Source organism: Eurosta solidaginis, chromosome 3, assembly GCF_040869045.1.
Source record: "Eurosta solidaginis isolate ZX-2024a chromosome 3, ASM4086904v1, whole genome shotgun sequence".
Lineage (NCBI taxonomy): Eukaryota > Metazoa > Arthropoda > Insecta > Diptera > Tephritidae > Eurosta > Eurosta solidaginis.
Window position 1 is genome coordinate 236038320 of NC_090321.1, and position 21468 is coordinate 236059787.

Here is a 21468-nt window from a genome sequence, read left to right on the forward strand (position 1 = left end):
TCTAGGGTCACCCCTGGTCACCTTATGGCGATATCTCGAAACGGCGTGCACCTATGGAACTAAGGATTACTCCCTTTTAAAATGCTCATTAACACCTTTTTTTTGATACCCATATTGTACAAACAAATTCTAGGGTCACCCCTGGTCCACCTTTGTGGCGATATCTCGAAATGGCGTCCACCTATGGAACTAAGGATTACTCCCTTTTAAAATTCTCATTAACACCTTTCATTTGAAACCCATATCGTACAAACGCATTCTAGAGTCAACCCTGATCCACCTTTATGGCTATATCCCTAAATGGCATCCACCTATAGAACTATGGCCCGCTCCCTCATAAAATGCTCTTTAACGCCTTTCATTTGATACACAGTCCAGGGTTTCCCTCGGTTCATTTTCCTACATGGTTATTTTCCCTTATGTTGTCACCATAGCTCTCAACTGAGTATGTAATGTTCGGTTACACCCGAACTTAACCTTCCTTACTTGTTTATTTTATGCTTATCTTAAAAATCGTTAGGTATGTAGATCTGTTCACTAGATATTTCTTATCTTATACATCTGATTATTCGGAGATTACGAACGGGATAAGATTATTGTTCAGCCTCATTCATGAAAGGTATGAAGTCTTCGGCATAGCCGAATACAGTCCCGTCCTTACTTGTTTATTTTATATTTATCTTAAAAATCGTTTAGGTATGTAGATCTGTTCACTATATATTTCTTATCTTATACATCCGATTATTCGGAGATTACGAACGGGATAAGATTATTGTTTAGCCCCATTCATGAAAGGTATGAAGTCTTCGGCATAGCCGAATACAGTCCCGTCCTTGCTTGTTTATTTTATATTTATCTTAAAAATCGTTTAGGTATGTAGATCTGTTCACTATATATTTCTTATCTTATACATCCGATTATTCGGAGATTACGAACGGGATAAGATTATTGTTCAGCCCCATTCATGAAAGGTATGAAGTCTTCGGCATAGCCGAAGACAGTCCCGTCCTTGCTTGTTTATTTTATATTTATCTTAAAAATCGTTTAGGTATGTAGATCTGTTCACTATATATTTCTTATCTTATACATCCGTTTATTCAGAGATTACGAATGGGATAAGATTATTGTTCAGCCCCATTTATGAAAGGTATGAAGTCTTCGGCACAGCCGAAGACAGTCCCGTTCTTACTTGTTTGTACTACATATATGCATAACTAAACCAAACTTGGTTTCAAATATAGATTATACCGTTCTTCGTGAAAATGAGTACACAGAACTGGCTTTCAATTTGAAGAGTTTGTTATTGTAGCGATAAGGACACTCCCCGAAGGCCTTGGAAGTGTTATCGTTGATGGTTCTTAGTCGGATGCAGATTCGGTACGTTCCGGTACCAAGCCCTATCATCTCGGGAACGATTTGGTATGACCACATGCGACCTTCTAGGCCATACCGCCCTCCCGCCCTCTAGATCCATGAGGAGTTCGGGTCCCAGGAGCCTCGGCTGTTAATGAAACAGGATTCGCCGCGGATAGATGAGCTTAACAATTGGGTTGGCTATATTTTGCGCTGGCAACATCTTGAAAGGGTTGCGCTACACAACCCTTTGAATATATTTGGTATTTTAGTCGCCTCTTACGACAGGCATACCTAACGCGAGTATATTCTAATCCCCTAACCCGCGGGGGGAATTTGAAGAGGTATACACTTGCAGTTATAAAAAAATAAAAACTAGTGGGCGGTGGCCTAGTTTCGAACCGACGTTCCAGGAACACTAGCAGCTTGCTCAACCCAATGAACCATCACAACTTTGTTAGAAAATATATATATCATAAAACCTTATATGTACGTAAAACAAAATGTTTAGAGAGATAATCTTTGACTTGCAGCATTTTTCACAAATAAAATGTTTTGTTTTTAAATTTTAAGCACCAAAGTATAAACTCCTGGGGTTTGTTTTAAAACCAGATGTGTAAACATATTTCTATTTTTAGATTTTTGAAACTTTTTTGATTTTGTTTAAAAACAATTTTGAGATTTTAGATTTATTGTTCAAATAAGTTTTATTGAAACTAAATAAAACTAAACAAGTAAGGAAGGCTAAGTTCGGGTGTAACCGAACATTACATACTCAGTTGAGAGCTATGGAGACAAAATAAGGAAAATCACCATGTAGGAAAATGAACCTAGGGTAACCCTGGAATGTGGTTGTATGACATGTGTATCAAATGGAAGGTATTAAAGAGTATTTTAAGAGAGAGTAGGCCATAGTTCTATGGATGGACGCCATTTAGGGATATCGCCATAAAGGTGGACCAGGGCTGACTCTAGAATGTGTTTGCACGATATGGGTATCAAATGAAAGGTGATAATGAGTATTTTAAAAGGGAATGGGCTTTAGTTCTATAGGTGAACGCCTTTTCGAGAAATCCCCATAAAGGTGGACCAGGGGTGACTCTAGAATATGTTTGTACGATATGGGTATCAAATGAAAGCTGTTAATGAGTATTTTGAAAAGGAGTGATCCTTAGTTCCCTAGGTGGACGCCGTTTCGAGATATCGCCATAAAGGTGGACCAGGGGTGTCTCTAGTTGTACGATATGGGAATCAAATGAAAGGTGTTACTGAGCATTTTAAGAGGGAGTGGGCACTAGGTCCATAGGTGGACGCCTTTTCGAGATATCGCCATTAGGGTGGGCCAGGGGTGACTCTGGAATGTGTTTGTACGATATGGGTATCAAATGAAAGGTGGTAATGAGTATTTTGAAAAGGAGTGATCCTTAGTTCCCTAGGTGGACGCCGTTTCGAGATATCGCCATAAAGGTGGACCAGGGGTGTCTCTAGTTGTACGATATGGGAATCAAATGAAAGGTGTTACTGAGCATTTTAAGAGGGAGTGGGCACTAGGTCCATAGGTGGACGCCTTTTCGAGATATCGCCATTAGGGTGGGCCAGGGGTGACTCTGGAATGTGTTTGTACGATATGGGTATCAAATGAAAGGTGGTAATGAGTATTTTAAAAGGGAGCAATCCTTAGTTCTATAGGTGGACGGCTTTTCGAGAAATCCCCATAAAGGTGGACCAGGGGTGACTCTAGAATATGTTTGTACGATATGGGTATCAAATGAAAGCTGTTAATGAGTATTTTGAAAAGGAGTGATCCTTAGTACCCTAGGTGGACGCCGTTTCGAGATATCGCCATAAAGGTGGACCAGGGGTGTCTCTAGTTGTACGATATGGGAATCAAATGAAAGGTGTTACTGAGCATTTTAAGAGGGAGTGGCCACTAGGTCCATAGGTGGACGCCTTTTCGAGATATCGCCATTAGGGTGGGCCAGGGGTGACTCTGGAATGTGTTTGTACGATATGGGTATCAAATGAAAGGTGGCAATGAGTATTTTAAAAGGGAGCAATCCTTAGTTCTATAGGTGGACGCCTTTTCGAGATATCGCCATAAAGGTGGACCAAGGGTGACTCTAGAATGTTTTTACGATATGGGTATCAAACGAAAGATGTTACTGAGCATTTTAAGAGGGAGTGGGCACTAGGTCTATAGGTGGACGCCTTTTCGAGATATCGCCATTAGGGTGGGCCAGGGGTGACTCTAGAATGTTTGTACGATATGGGTATCAAACGAAAGGTGTTACTGAGCATTTTAAGAGAAAGTGGGCATTAGGTCTATAGGTGGGCGCCTTTTCGAGATATCGCCATAAGGGTGGGCCAGGGTGACTCTAGAATGTGTTTGTACGATATGGGTATCAAATGAAAGGTGGTAATGAGTATTTTAAAAGGGAGTAATCCTCAGTTCTATAGGTGGACGCCTTTTCGAGATATCGCTATAAAGGTTGACCAAGGGTGACTCCAGAATGTTTGTACGATATGGGTATCAAACGAAAGGTGTTACTGAGCATTTTAAGAGGGAGTGGGCATTAGGTCTATAGGTGGACGCCTTTTCGAGATATCGCCATTAGGGTGGGCCAGGGGTGACTCTAGAATGTTTGTACGATATGGGTATCAAACGAAAGGTGTTACTGAGCATTTTAAGAGGGAGTGGGCATTAGGTCTATAGGTGGACGCCTTTTCGAGATATCGCCATTGGGGTGGGCCAGGGGTGACTCTAGAATGTTTGTACGATATGGGTATCAAAGGAAAGGTGTTACTGGGCATTTTAAGAGGGAGTGGACATTAGGTCTATAGGTGGACGCCTTTTCGAGATATCGCCATTAGGGTGGGCCAGGGGTGACTCTAGAATGTTTTTACGATATGGGTATCAAACGAAAGGTGTTACTGAGCATTTTAAGAGGGAGTGGGCATTAGGTCTATAGGTGCACGCCTTTTCGAGATATCGCCATTAGGGTGGGCCAGGGTTGACTCTAGAATGTGTTTGTACGATATGGATATCAAATTAAAGGTATTGATGAGGGTTTTAAAAGCGAGTGGCCCTTAGATGTATATGTGAAGGCGTTCTCGCGATATCGACCAAATGTGAATCAGGTGATCCAGAAAATCATCTGTCGGGTACTGCTAATTTATTTATATATTCAATAACACTAACAGTATTCCTGCCAAGATTCCAAGGGCTGTTGATTTCGCCTTGTAGAACTTTTTCATTTTCTTCTACTTAATATGGTAGGTGTCACACCCATTTTACAAAGTTTTTTCCAAAGTTATATTTTGCGTCAATAAACCAATCCAGTTACCATGTTTCATCCCTTTTTTCGTATTTGGTATAGAATTATGGCATTTTTTTAATTTCTCGTAATTTTCGATATCGATAAAGTGGGCGTGGTTATGGTCGGATTTCGGCCATTTTTTATACTAAGATAAAGTGAGTTCAGATAAGTACGTGGGCTAAGTTTAGTAAAGATATATTGGTTTTTGCTCAAGTTATTGTGTTAACGGCCGAGCGGAAGGACAGACGGTGGACTGTGTATAAAAACTGGGCGTGGCTTCCACCGATTTCTCCCATTTTCACAGAGAACAGTTAACGTCATAGAATCTATGCTCCTACCAAATTTCAAAAGGATTGGTAAATTTTTGTTCGACTTATGGCATTAAAAGTATTCTAGACACACTAAATGAAAATGGGCGGAGCCACGCCCATTTTGAAATTTTCTTTTATTTTTGTATTTTGTTGCATCATATCATTACTGGAGTTGAATTTTGACTTAATTTACTTATATACAGTAAAGATATTAAATTTTTTGTTAAAATTTGAATTTAAAAAAAATTTTTTTTAAAAAGTGGGCGTGTTCTTCATCCAATTTTGCTAATTTTTATTTAGAACCTATATAGAGTTAGTAGTAACGTTCCTGCCAAATTTCATCATGATATCTTCAACCACTGCCAAATTACAGCTTGCAAAACTTTTAAATTACCTTCTTGTAAAAGTGGGCGGTGCCACGCCCATTGTCCAAAATCTTACTAATTTTCTATTCTGCGTCATAACGTCAACCCATCTACCAAGTTTCATCGCTTTAACCGCCTTTGGCAATGAATTATCGCATTTTTTCGGTTTTTCGAAATTTTCGATATCAAAAAAGTGGGCGTGGTTATAGTCCGATATTGTTCATTTTAAATAGCGATCTGAGATGAGTGCTCAGGAACCTACATACCAAATTTCATCAAGATACCTCAAAATTTACTCAAGTTATCGTGTTAACGGACGGACGGACGGACGGACGGACATGGCTCAATAAAATTTTTTCTGGATCCTGATTATTTTGATATATGGAAGTCTATATCTATCTCGATTCCTTTATATATGTACAACCAACCGTTATCCAATCAAACTTAATATACTCTGTGAGCTCTGCTCAACTGAGTATAAAAATACAGTAGTAAATTGTGTTTCCAATTAGAGATTGAAAATGCATGTTAAAAATGTTATTTAATTCAAATTTTGAATTCAGCGGAAGAATGTGACTGTACAGTCACATGAGGGCACGATAGGCAAGAAATAAAATTGAGGAGAATTCCAAGTAACGCCTGACGTCTATTACATAACATTGTGCCAACTATATTTTGATTCAACTTGGTCTTTATACATTTCATCAGAACTAAAGTAGGATTGCATAGAAAACAGTTAAACAATTACCTAAAAATAAGACAATATACCAAACTTCCCGCCTTATGGAATAGTACTGGGTTAATGGCATGCACAACATGCCCAAGAAAACTTGAGCTATTCATACCAAAAAAATATAAGACAAAATCTACTTTGCCAGAAAACTGTGTACAAGCGATAATCAAGGCTGTTTAAAGAAAACTCTTCAGAGATTTATTCTAATGTTTCCTTCATTAAATATGCAAGTTTTTTTAGCATAAAATTTTAGGAAATAAAGTGCAAACTCGTCAAATTATAAGCAAGATAGAGTGTGCACTTACTTTTCGAAACATTCCCTAAGTACAAAAAGTTTCAACAATTCCTTAAAACCGATGAATGGTTTAAAATTTAGGCTCAAGTTTCTAATCGTGTACATATGGATAATTTTGCTTCAGACTTCAGAGTTTAGAGTCCTTGTCTGTCAGTTTGTAGGTATACATTTTTCTTTCCTGCAAATTAGCAAAGCGAAACATCACACTTAAGCTAAATCAAACTGGCCAGTCCGTAAGGCGCTCATATAAAATACATATGTCAATAATTCTACCAGAAATTTGTTCCACCTAACGCCTTAAATATCCAGAATCTTTGTTATAAGATAACTATTTACTTTCCGCAGATGCTAGTAGTTTCCCGGAACCCACTCTATTATCTGCTTTTTTATCGTAAAATTACTTTTTCCAACCTCACGCTGGCCTTATCCGCAAAAGTTAGCACACCTCTGTCCGAGCTTTTACACCTACGAAGCAATGTGTGATAAAGCTGGAGTAGCAGATACTCAACGTAGGCCAATACTTGAATGGAAAAACTAGCCCGCAACTACTCTTGCCTCTGCTTTTTCTTGCCCAATCAAATTTTTGTTCGTTAACCGCTTAAGATTCCAAGGTCACATTCTTGCTTGACCTGTATTTCCTCTGAGGTCAATCGCGCCAAGTATTTATTTATTAATTAAATATATAAACTATTTCTCATTTCAACCATCTTGTTTGGTCGTAAAAGAATCTTTTTTTTTTATTATAACACAACTTTGGAATAGGCGGGTAGTTCAGCCAGTTTATCAGGAATAAATATTCAACAATTTATCAATATTAATTATAGCTGAATGGGTGAAGGGAGAATTGGTTGACATAAAAAGCATTCCTCGTGAACATGTGTTCATATATTTATAGTTAACAATACCAAAATGTGTGATACGCTATAATGTATTTGCGCCAATGACTGATTAGCCTTTCTAGAAAAATAAATAATTTTAATGAGTAATAAAATAATTTAAAAAAAAATTTAAGTTAAACGGTTTTATTGAAAATAATATATACATTAAGTAATAATAATACTAAAAGCTAGAAAATAATTAGATAGGCTCCAGGTTTTAGTCATCACATTCTTCATCAATCTAGGGCGTTGATCAGACAATTACATAAAAACGTTGGACGCGTCAAATTTCTATTGATAGTCATAAGTAAGACCAACTGAACCTTAATCAGGTTATGTTACGCCTCACATTTTTAGAAATTTCACGCGTACAACGCTATTATTTCATATTAGATTGATGAGGAATGTGATGACTAATACCTAGGATCTACCTAATTATTTTCTAGCTTTTAGTATTATTATTACTTAATGTAAGTATTGTTTTCAATAAAACCGTTTAACTTAAAATTTTTTTTTAAATTATTTTATTTTCAAGTTTTTAGTCTTTATTTAATTGCCTATTATTTCTCATTTTATTTAGTTGATTTAGTGACTCGTTATTACAAGGACTCTTTCCCAACAATTTGTTACAATCTAGTCTTCAATACATAATCCTTCCAAAGACTTTACTCGACTCGGCGCCAAGTATGCTTGTCCCTCCTCGAACTCGAGTATGTTGATGTCACTTCTACCGGACTGTATGTAATATTTGTTCCAAATATGAACCAAATCGAACCACAAATACGATTTTTTGAAATATTTCGATCCATGTGCCACCATCGGAGTTTTTTCTTATTATTGCGTTGTCATCGGGTTCTGAACTATATTCCAAGTTTCAAGCTTGTAGCTTATCGGGAAGTTGCTTAAATTTTAATTACACAATTCGTTCACAACGGCCGTTCGCTACACAGAGTCAAGATAAATAAAACCGTTTAAAAAAGCTTAAATCGAATATAGCTATTCAATTCAAGCTCATCGTTGACGCGCAGGTTGAAATCAGTTTACTATTAATAGCATACAATTTGCGTGGAATTTTAAATTTATTCATCAGACTATAATAATTTATGTAAGCATTAATTATTATAGTCTGATGATAAGTTATGTTAATATCTGATTAATTATTACAGGTAGCGGCACGAATTTGTGTAGCTGCTCATCTAATAATTGCGTTGGGTGGGTCTTCTGCATAGGACATTGCTCATGCGCCACCTCCTTCACTTTCGAACAATACGTATAATATCGGTAGGTATACATACATTTTTTATAACCAACTCATACACTTAAGACTGTTCTTCTAACACGTTGTTTTTATATGCTTTAATTTTTCAATAAAATCAATCACACCTTTTGTTCAAATGGATCCACTTGAAATTAAAACCTCTTACGCTCAGAAGTCACGAATTTGTTCGTGATACTAGATATGTAAAATATGATAGCTATTTGTATGTTTTATGTTGAACATCCTGTATTTTGTACTTTGATATTTGTGTCTATCTAATTTTAGTTTAATTTATTAGCTCACTCATGTGCTATTAATTTTAGCTTATTAATGAAACAGTTATGCAATACACCTTATAAATTTCGTGTCGTTTACTGGTGTTTGTTGTTTTCTAGATTTAACTAATTCTAAACGTTACATAAAAACAAAAACACAGAGGTTTTATTTATATTTTATGACATTCGAGTTATATTCTACCTGAATATCATTGATTTTTCAATGTGTTGTTAGAAAATTTGAATGCACGTAGCTGGATTCACAAAGAGTTACCAGAACACTTTTATCAATTTCTTACTAACAGACTTATGTTTCAATAAGTTTGGTAATTAAAATTTCTCTCTGGGATTTATCAAAGAGATGTATTTATTTTGCCCCTCAAATAACAGAGTTAGGTGATAGAAGAAAATTAATTTCACTGTCAATTCATTTCAGTCTTGACCAAAGCTCTTCCTTCATGTTGTATATCTTTTTCCCGTTAACCTTCTTATATAGGCACTTTTATTTATACTTAGAAACCATTTCGAAAACCGCCAAGTAATCATCATAAGGCAATTTCGTATTGTTTTCAAAGGTTTCGTCGAGGCTATCGCAATATGACAGTAAATGTTTCTTTCTAGGTTCTCTTAAACAAAAATAATAATAGAATAATCAATTATTACAAACCGGTGTTAAACTTATTAACTATTGAACATTTTTTTATTGTTTTTTATTTTATTTTATGTTACTTTATTATACTCAGCTGAGCAGAGCTCATAGAGTATATTAACTTTGTTCGCATAACGGCAATCCGTAACGGCATAAACTAATCGAGATAGATATAGACTTCTATATATCAAAATGATCTGGGCGAAAAAAGAAATTTATTTAGCCATGTCCGTCCGTCCGTCCGTAAACACGATAACTTGAGTAAATTTTGAGGTATCTTGATGAAATTTGTATGTAGGTTCCTGGGCACTCATCTCAGATCGCTATTTAAAATGAACGAAATCGGCCTATAACCACGCCCCCTTTTTCGATATCGAAAATTTCGAAAAATCCAAAAAGTACGATAATTCATTACCAAAGACGGACAAAGCGCTAAAACTTGGTAGGTGGGTTGACCTTATGACGTGGAATAGAAAATTAGTAAAGTTTTGGACAATGGGCGCGGTACCGCCCACTTTTGAAATAAGGTAATTTGAAAGTTTTGCAAGCCGTAATTTGGCAGTCGTTGAAGATAACATGATGAAATTTGGCAGAAACGTTACTACTATTACTATATATGTTTCAAATAAAAATTAGCAAAATCGGATGAAGAACACGGCCACTTTAAAAAAAAAATTTTTAAGGTAAATTTTAACAAAAAATTGATTATTTTTACAGTATATAAGTAAATTATGTCAATAATTAGGTCAACCCTGGTCCACCTTTCTGGCGATATCCCGAAATGCCGTCCATCCACCTATAGAACTATGGCCCACTCCTTTTTAAAATACTCATTAGTACCTTTAATTTGATACCCATATCGTACAAACACATCCTAGAGTCACCCCTGGTCCACCTTTATGGCGATATCTCGAAAAGGCGTCCACCTATAGAACTAAGACCCACGACGTTTTAAATAATCATTAACACCTTTCACTTGATACCCATATCGTACAAACGCATTCTAGTCACCCCTGGTTCACCTTTATGGCGATATCTCGAAAAGGCGTCCACCTACAGAACTAAGGCCCACTCCCTTTCAAATAATCATTACCACCTTTCATTTGATACCCATATCGTACAAACACATTCTAGAGTCACCCCTGTTCCACCTTTATGACGATATCTCGAAAAGGCATCCACCTATAGAACTAAGGCCCACTCCCTTTCAAATAATCATTACCACCTTTCATTTGATACCCATATCGTACAAACACATTCTAGAGTCACCCCTGGTCCACTTTTAAGGCGATATCCCAAAATGGCGTCCACCTATAGAACTATGGCCCACTCCCTTTTAAAATACCCTTTAGTACCTTCCATTTGAAACCCATGTCATAAAAACTCATTCCAGGGTTACCCTAGGTTCATTTTCCTACATGGTTATTTTCCCTTATTTTGTCTCCAAAGCTCTCAGCTGAGTATGTAATGTTCGGTTACACTCGAACTTAGCCTTCCTTACTTGTTCTATTTTATTTTCTTTCATTTGATTTTATCTTATTTTTATTTATTTTATTTATTCATATTTATTTTGTTTTATAGTATTTTATTTTATTTATATTGTTTTATGTTAATTTATTATTTGTTTTTATTTTCTTTATCAGATTATGTTTTTTTTTATTAATTTTTTTTATTTTGTTTATTTTAAATTATATTATTTTATTTTATTTTAGTTTATTTTATTTCATTTTATATTATTTTATTTTATTTTTTTTTTTTTTATTTAGTTTTATTCTCTTTTCTTTTTTTTCTCTTCTGTTCTTTTCTTTTCTTTTATTTTATTTTATTTTATTTTATTATAAAAATTTTTGTTTTTATCAATTGGAAAAAAACAGGATAGAATAAAAAAGATAAATAAAAAACCGCTGTGATAGCTGAAGGGTTATAGCAGCGCCTAAACGATGAAGAAATTTAGCAGTTTCCGTAATGGATCTATACAACGAGCTTTGTCAATTTTCATAATTTTGCTTCTTCTGTTCTAATTTAAAAAGAAAAAATTTATCATAATAAGATAAAATAATTATTATTAGGTCTTGAGCTCGATTCGCCATCTTATTTTATTTTACTTTATTTTATTTGATTTTATTTTATTTTATTTTATTTTACTTTATTTTAGTTTACATTATATTATTTTATTTATTTTTTATTTTTTGTTATGACTTCTTTTGTTTTATTTTATTAGTCGGTTTTTTGTTAGGGAATTTCAATACAAATATGGGGAATCTTGCAATCGATTTTTGGGTAACTGCCCGCTAAGACAGAGTATCGATACTTGCAGCATACCCCAGAACCTGATGGCAATGAGGGAAAAAAGATGTCGCTAGGTGGCACCACGAGCGTGATATTTAGAAAACTCGTCCAAATTGAGAAACTTCGCCATCGAGTTTTAAATAATTTCCCCGTGACCGAAAAAAACCCCAAATATAGGTAAGTTCGATTCAAAATCGTTCATACGAGTATATGACATAAGAAAACATTTATTGATAAATTATGCATGTACATTTAATATAACGACGGCTATTTCGTCACTATATTAATTATTCCAGTTTTTGGTATCTAATGTTACTGAGGTCATTTACATGGAACGCGTTTTGTTTTAATTTTCTATTCAAAATATTAACTTAACAAAATATGTTAGCATATATGTATATACAATGTAAACGGTTGGCATTTGAGTACAGTTATTAATACTATTTACGATACCATAGCAACCGTGTAAAAAATAGGCATTAAAATAAAAAACGTTTTAGCACAAAAGCAATATTTGTTTATTTATCATTAATCAAACACACAACCTTAGGTTAATTTACAGTGTTTGAGCTTAAAGCTAACTTAAAAATAACATTAAAAAATAAACTTGACAAGTGAATATGCTTAACAGGTTTGTTTAACAGAGAATAACAAGTCTGAGGATGTAATAAAATGCAAAGAAGAAGAATGTAAGAGAAAGTGCATATTGCCTTTTTATTGACGAAAATAGTTTATGAGCTCATTCTTGAAGCGCAGCGCATTTTGTATTGCTTTAAGTTTTTGGGGCAGAGCGTTCCAAAGGCGAACAGCGTAGACAAAAAATTGACGTTCGGTAACTAGGCAGTTGTACTTCATAGTAGTTAAGTTGAACGATCGAGGTGATCTGTTAAATTTAAGGCGGTCCATGAGATATTCAGGTTCTCGAGATACGATGATCTTATGAAGCAGTGTTAAGCACTTTAAATGTAACAGGTTATCGAATTTAATAAAAAACAAGTAAGGAAGGCTAAGTTCGGGTGTAACCGAACATTACATATTCAGTTGAGAGCTATGGAGACAAAATAAGGAAAATCACCATGTAGGAAAATGAACCTAGGGTAACCCTGGAATGTGGTTGTATGACATGTGTATCAAATGGAAGGTATTAAAGAGTATTTTAAGAGAGAGTAGGCCATAGTTCTATGGATGGACGCCATTTAGGGATATCGCCATAAAGGTGGACCAGGGCTGACTCTAGAATGTGTTTGCACGATATGGGTATCAAATGAAAGGTGATAATGAGTATTTTAAAAGGGAATGGGCTTTAGTTCTATAGGTGAACGCCTTTTCGAGAAATCCCCATAAAGGTGGACCAGGGGTGACTCTAGAATATGTTTGTACGATATGGGTATCAAATGAAAGCTGTTAATGAGTATTTTGAAAAGGAGTGATCCTTAGTTCCCTAGGTGGACGCCGTTTCGAGATATCGCCATAAAGGTGGACCAGGGGTGTCTCTAGTTGTACGATATGGGAATCAAATGAAAGGTGTTACTGAGCATATTAAGAGGGAGTGGGCACTAGGTCCATAGGTGGACGCCTTTTCGAGATATCGCCATTAGGGTGGGCCAGGGGTGACTCTGGAATGTGTTTGTACGATATGGGTATCAAATGAAAGATGGTAATGAGTATTTTGAAAAGGAGTAATCCTTAGTTCCCTAGGTGGACGCCGTTTCGAGATATCGCCATAAAGGTGGACCAGGGGTGTCTCTAGTTGTACGATATGGGAATCAAATGAAAGGTGTTACTGAGCATTTTAAGAGGGAGTGGGCACTAGGTCCATAGGTGGACGCCTTTTCGAGATATCGCCATTAGGGTGGGCCAGGGGTGACTCTGGAATGTGTTTGTACGATATGGGTATCAAATGAAAGGTGGTAATGAGTATTTTAAAAGGGAGCAATCCTTAGTTCTATAGGTGGACGGCTTTTCGAGAAATCCCCATAAAGGTGGACCAGGGGTGACTCTAGAATATGTTTGTACGATATGGGTATCAAATGAAAGCTGTTAATGAGTATTTTGAAAAGGAGTGATCCTTAGTTCCCTAGGTGGACGCCGTTTCGAGATATCGCCATAAAGGTGGACCAGGGGTGTCTCTAGTTGTACGATATGGTAATCAAATGAAAGGTGTTACTGAGCATTTTAAGAGGGAGTGGCCACTAGGTCCATAGGTGGACGCCTTTTCGAGATATCGCCATTAGGGTGGGCCAGGGGTGACTCTGGAATGTGTTTGTACGATATGGGTATCAAATGAAAGGTGGCAATGAGTATTTTAAAAGGGAGCAATCCTTAGTTCTATAGGTGGACGCCTTTTCGAGATATCGCCATAAAGGTGGACCAAGGGTGACTCTAGAATGTTTTTACGATATGGGTATCAAACGAAAGATGTTACTGAGCATTTTAAGAGGGAGTGGGCACTAGGTCTATAGGTGGACGCCTTTTCGAGATATCGCCATTAGGGTGGGCCAGGGGTGACTCTAGAATGTTTGTACGATATGGGTATCAAACGAAAGGTGTTACTGAGCATTTTAAGAGAAAGTGGGCATTAGGTCTATAGGTGGGCGCCTTTTCGAGATATCGCCATAAGGGTGGGCCAGGGTGACTCTAGAATGTGTTTGTACGATATGGGTATCAAATGAAAGGTGGTAATGAGTATTTTAAAAGGGAGTAATCCTCAGTTCTATAGGTGGACGCCTTTTCGAGATATCGCTATAAAGGTTGACCAAGGGTGACTCCAGAATGTTTGTACGATATGGGTATCAAACGAAAGGTGTTACTGAGCATTTTAAGAGGGAGTGGGCATTAGGTCTATAGGTGGACGCCTTTTCGAGATATCGCCATTAGGGTGGGCCAGGGGTGACTCTAGAATGTTTGTACGATATGGGTATCAAACGAAAGGTGTTACTGAGCATTTTAAGAGGGAGTGGGCAGTAGGTCTATAGGTGGACGCCTTTTCGAGATATCGCCATTGGGGTGGGCCAGGGGTGACTCTAGAATGTTTGTACGATATGGGTATCAAAGGAAAGGTGTTACTGGGCATTTTAAGAGGGAGTGGACATTAGGTCTATAGGTGGACGCCTTTTCGAGATATCGCCATTAGGGTGGGCCAGGGGTGACTCTAGAATGTTTTTACGATATGGGTATCAAACGAAAGGTGTTACTGAGCATTTTAAGAGGGAGTGGGCATTAGGTCTATAGGTGCACGCCTTTTCGAGATATCGTCATTAGGGTGGGCCAGGGTTGACTCTAGAATGTGTTTGTACGATATGGATATCAAATTAAAGGTATTGATGAGGGTTTTAAAAGCGAGTGGCCCTTAGATGTATATGTGAAGGCGTTCTCGCGATATCGACCAAATGTGGATCAGGTGATCCAGAAAATCATCTGTCGGGTACTGCTAATTTATTTATATATTCAATAACACTAACAGTATTCCTGCCAAGATTCCAAGGGCTGTTGATTTCGCCTTGTAGAACTTTTTCATTTTCTTCTACTTAATATGGTAGGTGTCACACCCATTTTACAAAGTTTTTTCCAAAGTTATATTTTGCGTCAATAAACCAATCCAGTTACCATGTTTCATCCCTTTTTTCGTATTTGGTATAGAATTATGGCATTTTTTTAATTTCTCGTAATTTTCGATATCGATAAAGTGGGCGTGGTTATGGTCGGATTTCGGCCATTTTTTATACTAAGATAAAGTGAGTTCAGATAAGTACGTGGGCTAAGTTTAGTAAAGATATATTGGTTTTTGCTCAAGTTATTGTGTTAACGGCCGAGCGGAAGGACAGACGGTGGACTGTGTATAAAAACTGGGCGTGGCTTCCACCGATTTCTCCCATTTTCACAGAGAACAGTTAACGTCATAGAATCTATGCTCCTACCAAATTTCAAAAGGATTGGTAAATTTTTGTTCGACTTATGGCATTAAAAGTATTCTAGACACACTAAATGAAAATGGGCGGAGCCACGCCCATTTTGAAATTTTCTTTTATTTTTGTATTTTGTTGCATCATATCATTACTGGAGTTGAATTTTGACTTAATTTACTTATATACAGTAAAGATATTAAATTTTTTGTTAAAATTTGAATTTAAAAAAAATTTTTTTTAAAAAGTGGGCGTGTTCTTCATCCAATTTTGCTAATTTTTATTTAGAACCTATATAGAGTTAGTAGTAACGTTCCTGCCAAATTTCATCATGATATCTTCAACCACTGCCAAATTACAGCTTGCAAAACTTTTAAATTACCTTCTTGTAAAAGTGGGCGGTGCCACGCCCATTGTCCAAAACCTTACTAATTTTCTATTCTGCGTCATAACGTCAACCCATCTACCAAGTTTCATCGCTTTAACCGCCTTTGGCAATGAATTATCGCATTTTTTCGGTTTTTCGAAATTTTCGATATCAAAAAAGTGGGCGTGGTTATAGTCCGATATCGTTCATTTTAAATAGCGATCTGAGATGAGTGCTCAGGAACCTACATACCAAATTTCATCAAGATACCTCAAAATTTACTCAAGTTATCGTGTTAACGGACGGACGGACGGACGGACATGGCTCAATAAAATTTTTTCTGGATCCTGATTATTTTGATACATGGAAGTCTATATCTATCTCGATTCCTTTATATATGTACAACCAACCGTTATCCAATCAAACTTAATATACTCTGTGAGCTCTGCTCAACTGAGTATAAAAATCCGCTTGGCGAAAATGGAGATGTGCTCGTAACGACCAACACTAAACACATATCTGGCTATATTATTATAGAGGACATTTAGTTTACTACGACACAAGCTATCGCAATTGGCATAAAGTTCACATCCATACAATAAGGTGGGTAACAGATATGTTTTAGCTAACAGCAGTCGAATTTTCACTGGGGTAAAGTGTTGGGTAGTCCAAAGTGAGCGAAGCATGCCATAAACCTTGCCTATTGCTCTATAAATGTGGTTATTCCATGTCAAATTCCTATTAAAAATCATTCCAAGATTTTTTGCGGTGTTTACATAGCCTACGACTGAGTTATTTAATTTTACTTTATTGAAACTATCAAGCGATATGATTTTCTTATAGATTACTATGCACTGTGATTTATTTGGGTTTAAAAGTAGGCCATTATCACTTGCCCACTTGTTTACATGTTCTAAGTCAGTGTTAAGATAACTAATACAACTATTAACAGATAAAAGAGGACAACTGACATATAATTGCACATCGTCTGCGTAAACATGAATATCACAATACCTCAACACACTTTGAAGGTCATTAACATACAACACAAACAATAACGGGCCAAGAATCGAACCTTGAGGAACACCCTTGGAGAGCGGTAGATAATTTGATATGTAGCTCCCATTGCACACAGCTTGCGATCGCTCACTGAGGTAGGAGTTTATTAAATGTAAAGTAGGAGGTGAAAAATTGAACAAGTTTTTTAACTTTAGAGTAAGAAGATTGTGGTTTACAGTGTCGAATGCTTTGGAGTGGTCCAGGAGCGTTAGAAAAGTAACAAGGTTGTTGTTAATGTTAAGCCTGATGTCATCAGAGACTTTAATTAAAGCAGTGGTACAGCCTCTACGGCTTCTAAAGCCAGACTGGTTATGATTTAAAAGTGAGTTTCGGGTCAGAGATGAGTTTATCTGGTTATGCATTATACGTTCAAGGACTTTAGACAGGAATGGCAATATAGCGATGGGTCTGTACTCTCCGTTGGGTTTCTTCATCGGAATGATCTTCGCAACTTTCCAACAATCAGGGAACACGGACGTGGTAAATATAGTATTAAAAACATAGGTAACAAACGGTAAAATTTTAGGGAGTAGACATTTAAAAAATTTTGGATGAATTCCGTCTAGACCAGTAGCATTGGACTTTACACCAAGGACAGACTCAACGACTGCACAGTCATCAACGTTCGAAAAAGAGAATTCGGGTATCGCACCACACAAATAATCGCCATACCTTTCATGGCATAAGTTACTGTCACAGCTAGATGATTGAACAAATTGCTCATTTGATTTATTTACGTCTACATTTTCAAAGATATCGTTACATTTGCTACCGATGCCAATATCCCGAATGTATTTCCAAGTCTTCTTCGACCCTATTGCTGTACTAAACTGATACTCATAGTATTTCAGCTTTTGCAGCTTTATAGCCTTGGCAACTTCTTTTCTGCGACCCTTGAAAACATTTTATGTTACAGTACATTTAAATCGTTTCCATTTCCGATAAGCTATGTTGCGCTTTTGGATAAGCCTCTTTATGTAGTTGTTGAACCAAGGCCGTTTACGATTTATTGAGTGTTTCACTACAATAGGCACATGTTGGTCAAAAAGTGAAGCGATATTATTTTGAAGAAAACGGATCTGCTCGTGGGTAGTATTTAAAATATAAACAGTTTCACAAGGAATACTATCAACAGCTTCTTCGAGTTGCACATGATTAATATGCATGAAATCCGGGTATGAATAGGCAACTGCTTCACATGTGCGATCGAAGTGAAATGATATAAAAATTAGGTCATGATTGGAGAAGTTTGGGACTGAAAGCTGGTCGTAGATTTGAATATTCGATAGTTCATTAACAAAAAATATATCTAAAAGAGTACTGCTAGTTTGAGTGAAATGTGTTGGCGTTATGGTATTTACTGGGAAATGTGCAAGGGTTTGCATAGCTAAAGAAAATTTGTTTTCACGAAGCAGGTCACTATTGAAATCTCCAACAACTACAATATTATTATAATTTAAGGTACAGTCGTGAATTTCTTCTAAAAAGTTATCAAAGGCAACGTATTTGTTTGGCCTGTACACACAACCTATTAGTATTTTGTTATGATGGGAATGTATTTCAACAAAAATGTACTCTATAGAAGTAAAGGGTTCAGATGTACAAACAGTTTTACAACATAATCCATGTTTAACAAATACAGCAACCCCACCACCATGCCCGATTCTATCTGCACGAAAAAGTTTATATCCGTCAACGCAGAACACTGCATCACTGTGCCACTGAGAGAACCAAGTCTCGGAAACGCACACAACATATATTTCTGATGACTCAAAAATATGCCGAAACTCGTCTATTTTAGGTGATAGGATGTGCATTAATATGACATATTTTTAAGCCGTTTCTTTGCTTGCCTAGTACACGTATCATATTGTATGTGCTGTCATAGCCCTTAGAACGCATACAGCTGTTACAGCTCAGAACAACATTGACACTGCGCTTTGACAGCGAACAAGCTTACATACCTTATGAAACTCAAGCAAACGAAGGCATAAGGAGATAGAAAAAAAAACAAATAAAAGAGATTAAGAGGCGAATTGAGAATAGATACAGATTGATAGCGTGAATATGTAAAAAGTAAATGCAGAGAATACAAAGCCATTACTCTAAATTTTAAAGCTAATATTAAAATTATGATAAATAATAAAAATGACAATAACAATAATATAAGCTGAAGAATGTGGGAGATATTACTTATAGCAAGCCAATATTTATTTGCTTGTGCTCAAAAGAGTGTTCACATCTGCTCTTGTGAAAATCGAAAAAAAAAAAGTAAAAATATCCATCCAAAAAATACCAAAAAGGCATTCGAAAAAAGATGCACATGGTTTATTGATAAAATATTAGCATACAATTTTATGAAAAAACACTAAAAAAAGACTAGTAAAAGCAACGGAAACATATGTCACCGGTTTATCTAACCTGTTATTATGGACAGGTGACCACAAGCAACTGTATATGCTTACCCAGAAGAAAAGTTTGCAAGCGCTTCCCCTAAGAAGGCATTACAGAACAGCTTCCAAGCAAGAGCAATACACGTTACCGCAGCGCTCCATAGTGATCGCTTCTTGTGCTCCTTCTTGATAAGCGAGTTGATAAGGTTTTGAACAAAAGAGCCGGCAAATGCTTTGTTTGTCTCAACTATGCAAGTTACAGTTATGTATAACAGCACAAACTGAAAAGCGACGCGTCAATTTCAGCATGTATCATTTTAAGTAAAATGTTTGTGAAGAAAAGACGCGTATTAATTTGTGTGATGAGGAAATATTAATATAACTAAATATATATAAAATAGGAACAAGTAGAGATAACATAAAACGAAAAATTGTGAAAGAAAAAAACAAGCTAAGAGAAAAACTTAAGAAAATCGAAGTAAATAGTGAAAGTGTGCAGCCTATCGAAGAATTATATAACATAAGTGAAAATATAGTTTGCTACGAATTAAATATTTCTGCCATAAATGCAGACAGACAGCCAGAGAGTCTAAATACTAAATTAAAAAAGTTGTATTATGCTTTCAATCCCCCAAGGAATATGCTGAATTCCATCTTGGGAGTCTTAAATTCCGAGGGATTAATTGTCCCAATGACGCTGGGGGAGCTACTTAAAAGTACCAAGACGAAACCCATTAAAGAACTACAGCACCTGGAGAAAATTTGCACATTGGGCTAGAGAAGCAGTTAAAAAATTTTCACCATATGCGTTGCTTGGTTATGACGCAATAGTCCTCGATATAGATGTGGATGGATTGCCAGTAGCTCAGAAACTTTGTGGCCAATAATGGGAAGAGTGGTCAATATTTCAAAAGTTGATGTGTTTTTGATTGGCACATATCTAGGTAAAAAAAAAAAACCTTTCAATGTTGACACCTACCTTCACAACTTTACAATCGAAATTAAAGAATTGAAAGAACACGAATTCATTTTGAATAGTAGGAAATTTAAAGTAGAGATAAGAGCATTCATATGCGATACACCAGCACGTTCCTGCATGTGTGATATTATGGGTCATAATTCTTTAGTAGGCTGCTCTAAATGCTACCAGAAAGGAAAGCGGATCCATAACGTAACCACTTTCTCCACCACTGCCGCATGTTTGAGGACAGATGATGAATTTAGAGAAAGAAGACTACCGGAGTTTCATACAAATTTTTATAGGTCTTATATATATTATATATACTTAATATAACTGAACACCTTTTCTTCTGCTTTTAGCTTAATGCCATCAAAAAAATTATTGAAAGGGGAGGTATCGCGAAAAACTTCCACCATTTATTCGGAAAGGACATTTTTCTTAATTTCAATTATGGCGGGGTACAAACGAAACAAACTTTAAAACAATATATTAACATAAACGATATTTTATATAGTAAGTTGTAATAAAACTAATATTCAATCAAACTCTTTATTTGTCTTTTCTTTTCAATTGCAGAAGCTGTTGCTGGAAAAGCCGTAACAAAAGAAAACTTTATTTTCGAAATGGAAAAAGGGTTAAAAAATTCCAAGAACCGAGTACACAAGGCAAAATGTCTAGCAAGGAAGCAAAAATAGTTTTTAAACAACAAATATATAAAGTATATATAATATATAAAGTATATGTATGTATCACATTTCGTTTTGCGCTCAATTAATATTTATTTCGACGTTTTTTCGTATATCAAATAACATACACTAATTGGTAAAAATGTTAAAAAAAAACTTGAATGCAGTCTTATTCTTATGTTCTTCTGTATGTACAAATATATATTTATTTATTGAACTAAATTAATAATATTAATTTTTACGTTTTTTGCGTGTGGAATAACATATATGTTTATACATATAACATTTAATTTACGCTGAACTGATATTTATTTTTACGTTTTTTCCTGTTGAACCAATAAACATGTGTACATACGTACTTAAACACTCTAAATATT

At 36.0% G+C, this 21468-nt stretch overlaps 1 protein-coding gene and 1 long non-coding RNA gene across 2 annotated transcripts in view; one reads left to right on the forward strand and one right to left on the reverse strand.

Moving 5' to 3' along the window:
- Nucleotides 1-21468, reverse strand: part of Lst (Limostatin) — a 48266-nt gene that overhangs the window by 5618 nt on the left and 21180 nt on the right. The gene's annotated exons all lie outside the window — the stretch shown is intronic.
- On the forward strand, nt 19192-21440 carry LOC137247021 (uncharacterized). Its single transcript, XR_010951760.1, has 3 exons — nt 19192-20707; nt 20765-20918; nt 20982-21440. It is a non-coding gene; the product is annotated as an uncharacterized lncRNA (long non-coding RNA).